Source organism: Oratosquilla oratoria, chromosome 25, assembly GCF_046742065.1.
Source record: "Oratosquilla oratoria isolate Oo_2021 chromosome 25, ASM4674206v1, whole genome shotgun sequence".
In the NCBI taxonomy this organism is placed as follows: domain Eukaryota; kingdom Metazoa; phylum Arthropoda; class Malacostraca; order Stomatopoda; family Squillidae; genus Oratosquilla; species Oratosquilla oratoria.
The window spans coordinates 40330068-40335067 of record NC_134801.1 but is presented as its reverse complement, the minus strand read 5'-3'; the positions used below and the strand labels follow the sequence as shown (position 1 = coordinate 40335067).

The following is a 5000-nucleotide window of genomic DNA, read 5'->3' as shown; positions in this document are numbered from 1 at the left end:
CGAGAATCAAGAACCCGACAGTCATAAATATTCTGAGGAACCTCGCCTTGATGTTTATGTGTTAAAACATGTGTATATCATCCCAACGTAAGCCCCTGAATTTATATACGAGGTAAGTACACCTATCAACGTGCATGAGAAACTGAATCAGTAATAGGAAAGGAATTTGTTCTATACGGTATTGACAATAACAAACACGCGCACACACACACACACACACACACAAACACACACACACACACACACACACACACACACACACACACACACACACACACACACACACACACACACACACACACACACACACACACACACACACACACACACACACACACACACACACACACACACACACACACACACACACACACACACACACACACACACACACACACACACACACACACACACACACACATACAAGAAATATGTCATTCATAAAGTTGCAGAAAACATTTTATTTTAGATAATTTCATAATAAATTGAATTGTTGAGCATCATTCAAGAACCCACAAATTTGCCATCACCGTGACATATTTTGGCTGAATTAGTCTTTGTGAGGTCTCCCTTTGTCCTTTTCTTTGTCTATTTTCCTGCTTGTACATTATGATATTGTATTTATTTACTCATTCATGTATTGATCTATTTATCAGTTCCTGCGTATACTTATTCATTCAATTGCTTATTCAAATGATCTATACATACATATAACAACGGTTTTCCCCCCTTAAAAGGGGAGTAGCCAAAAACAAGGGCATAAAATCCATTCATACCCATTCCATCCCCACATACTTTACTCCGATCCACCCCCCTCCCTCCCTCTTATCTTGGCTCCTCCTGGATGACGGGTTATTTTTGCATCTCTCCCACTGCCCTGGGTCAGAAACAATGTAGCAAGACACAGTACATCCACAGCAAGGTCGCTCCATTTAATCAGCGACCTCCCTTTTCCGTTTCTTCATGCAGAAAAAGAGAAGACGGGGAGAAATCTCTTTGGGCTGCGTCAAAATATCATTCACATATACCCCCTCCTCCCCATTCCCCACCCACTCTCTTCCATGCATCACAGCATCATTCATACACAATCACTCTCCACTCAACACTATCTTCTATCGTCTCCCTTCCTTCCTCAACAGACATTCCCCTCTTTCCCAATGCCCCTTCTATCCCATCCATCCATCTCATCCTTGGTCCCCCCTTTATGTTCACTCTTTCCACCTCTGTCTTTTACACCTGTTTTACTAATATTTCTTCACTCATTCTTTCCATATCTTCAAATAATCCTAATACTCTTTCATCAACCCTATCTCCCAACTCCCTCTCCACCCCCGCTCTCCTCCTCACCTCCTTGTTTCTCACTCTACTCAGCCTAGTAGCCCCTTCTATGCTTCTTAGGCCTTTCATCTCAAACGCATTCAAACTCCTCCACTCTTCCTCTCTGATGTTCCATGGTTCAGCCCCATACAGTGCTGTTGGCACAATCCCTCCTTCATATAATCTCCTCTTAGCATCCATTCCCAAATGTTTATTTTTCATTACATTTTTTAATCCTTTAAGGCATTTACTTACTTCTCTCAATCTACATTCTACCTCCGCCTCCACCCCTCCATTTCCCGCCACATTCGCATCCAAGTATCTGAAGCTATTCACTTCCTCTAGTCTCTCTCCCTTGATACTCACTTCCTATTTGCTGCCACTTTCTCCCTTTTGTACATCTCATCACCTTACTTTTACCCACATTTATCTTCAACTTCCTTCTTTCACACATCTTCCCAAACTCTGCCACTAATTTTCTTAATTTCTCCTCTAATCCTGCACAAGCGCAGTGCAGTGTCGTCAGCAAACGACAACTGTCTTATCTCCCATTTTTCTCAATTTTCTTTAACCGTCTCCTATCCCCGGCCCATTACCCTTGCGTTTACCTCACCACCCCATCTATGTATAAATTAAAAATCCATGTGAACAAGTTGTATAGACACGGTAAAGGAAACTGACGTTTCGTCTAACGACTTTCTCAAAGTATAAAATTGAACAGCCAAGGTAACATAACACATCCCTGGCGAAGTCCCATCTTTACCTCAAACCACTCACTCTCTCTATTTCTAGATCTAACACAGGCTCTACTACTCTCGTAAAAACTCTTGACTGCTCTTAACACCTTTTCTCCTATCCCATATATCTGCAGTACCTCCCACAGTGCCTTCCTGTCTACCCTATCATAAGCCTTTTTCAATTTCATAAGGGCCCAAAAAGGCATCCTTGCCTTTTCCTAAAGCTTTCTCGCATATCTGCCTAACCACAAAAGTCTGATCCACGCAAACCCTACACGTCCTAAACCCACACTGTTCCTCACCTATTACTTCCTCTGTTTCTCTCCTAATCCTCTCAACTAAAACCCTCTCATAGGTTTTCCCAACTACACTCAACAAACTGATTCCTCTGAAACTTCTACACTCACACTTGTACCCTTTTTCCTTGTAAAGTGGAGCTATACAGGCACTCCTCCAGTCCTCCGGCACTGCACCCTCTTTTAGACAATCATTAAACAATCTCACCAGCCAGTACACCGTTGCTGTACCTTCCTTTTTTTAGAGACTCCGCATGACATCCATCTAACTCAGGTGCCTTACCTGGTCTCATAATTTTGATACTGTTTTCACCGCATCTTTCCTTATTTTTTCTCCATTTTCCTCATTCATCACACATATTAGATTAACGATTTTGTGACGTAAAATGTAAGTTTTATATTATTTTTTTCTTTTTTTTTCAGATATTCAAGACTGACTGGCTTTACTCCTAAATTCCAAGGAGCAACAATATGTTTCAGGTTTTACGAAATCATATACAGGTCAAACCCGAGGACTTAAATTACCATTTACTGTTTGTACACAGACATTTTATACATTGAATCGTACAGTGAGGTAACAGTTAGGATCCAGGGGTGTTCTTAACTTTAGATAATGAATGTATTTAGGATTTATTCCTACTGTTCATACGTACCTGAAAATGAAGAAAAATGCCAGAAAGAAAAGGAAAATGGTTTGTTGATGACCTTTTTGACTTAAAGGAAGCATGAAAATTTGTGTTAGGCTCCTGGAACCTTAAGGAAAAGGAGTGATTTCGTGTCGTGAAGGACCACACTGAAATTGGTCTTCAGGAAGTATGACTCTCATTTCATTACGAATAGAGAAAGGCGTTTTATTTTTGTGAAAATACGCTGTCATGGTTAACGTGTCTTTCTAGAAAGTAATTACATAGTTATCTGTGGGAAGTCTTAGATGTCTTTGGTTCGAAGTCACTTCTAAAGGACAGGGACTCACAAAGGTGCAGAAATTTGCGAAAGAACCGATCATGCTGAAAGGGTCTCTAATGAAAGGTGAGGCAAACGAACACAACTAAGTGTTCTTTGTCCTAGTCGTTTAATGTAAAAAAATATATCATAAATAAGATAAATAAATAAATAATGTGACACATGGTCCCTCGCGATGGGACGAAACCTGGAGATCGACTAGAGTCTCGATAGTGATTCACATGGTGCGTCAACATGTGTCAAAAATCAGCCACAGACCTCGGTTAGAAACTAATCCCTAGGTCGAAATAGTCGACTTGAGGTGCTCTTCATCGTGGGGCTCCTCAAAAGGGTCAATAGATACTTTTCGACTCCGAAAGAACCTCTCGAGACGGCGAAGACTCTCCTGAAGACTACCAGAGTGATGACAAGTGATACTCGGAGAAACCCATCCCTCAACGAGGCAGAGGAAAGACTTCATGGCCTTAGACCTCAACCAATAAGCAACTGATTCATTTTCAGGCCTCTTGAGGTTACTCACTTGATCAGAAAACCCACAGAAAATAAATAAGAAACCAATGGACATTCTTACGCCAAAGAAAACTACCTATATTATTAGATCATCCTACTATATTGTTTATTATCTTTTAAGTCAATAAAACATTTGATTTAATGTTTTCTTTTCCCTTCCATTCCTGCTATGATTTACTCTGCGAAATGTTCACAAATGGAAAAGGTCACTTCTTGATCAGTGTAGAAAAAAATCTCTTGTGTCATCTGAATATGCATTGGGCCTCATCCACCTGTCGTGTAAATTTCAATGCAGTTCACTTTTTTACAAAATATAGAATATTAATGATTCAGAATGGCCTTCATAGGAGGAGGTATATGTATCATCCAATAAAATCAGGAATTATCATCAAGGACTGCCATTATTCATTGTACTCTATCTAATATAATTTCTCTTCAATTTGCTCCATCCAGTTTTATTTCGTTTATTTTTTAAGCATATTTCTGAGCAATAGAATATTAATGTATATAATTTTTCATCATATTTTTCTTGGGGGGAGAATGTATGATTATGATAAAGGTATCATCTATGGGAAAATGCATAAAAATCTCTTATCCGGACAGCGTGTGCAGTTCAGGTTGCCTTTACTAACCTGTATTTTACTACACAAGTAACAGATGCGCATATGTTGTAAAGATGATTATCATTTAACCGTAGTACCGGCTTTCTTGTTTGGATGTATGAGTGTATGCATGCCAAGGTGACCATAAACGAGCAGAGCTGTCCTTGTAAGTGTTATAATTTCTTACTTTGGCCTTACTAAGGTATTTCTAATGGGTCTGTCTACCGAAACGGTAAGATACTACTTGAGTCACGGAATCCTGGTCCTGAGTAGCAAAAAAAAAAAAAAAAAAAAAAAAAAAAAAAAAAAAAAAAAAAAAAAAAAAAAAAAAAAAAAAAAAAAAAAAAAAAAAAAAAAAAAAAAATCTGACTGCTTGGTCGCTACTTTCACCAAAAAAGTTTGAACTGGAATTACCATTTCTATGTTCAAATTACCCACAAGCTAAGCCCTTGTTTAACTGAGACGCTTCAGTAATTCATCATTCATGTCGCTGCTCATTTTTCCAAACTAGATATGTTCACCTCTGTCAAACAGACCTATTAATTATCCAGGAGCATAGTATCGTATATCTGAAG

The 5000-nt window shown here is 39.1% G+C and overlaps 1 protein-coding gene across 1 annotated transcript in view; it reads left to right on the top strand.

The window, feature by feature from the left end:
- LOC143038918 (zwei Ig domain protein zig-8-like) overlaps positions 1–5000 on the top strand; it is a 599484-nt gene that overhangs the window by 594340 nt on the left and 144 nt on the right. Inside the window, exons 6-7 of the mRNA XM_076208663.1 lie at positions 1–112; positions 2774–5000. The exon at positions 1–112 is cut by the window's left edge and continues 746 nt beyond it; the exon at positions 2774–5000 is cut by the window's right edge and continues 144 nt beyond it. The gene's annotated coding sequence lies outside the window, so the exon portion shown is untranslated. The remainder of the gene's footprint in view (positions 113–2773) is intronic.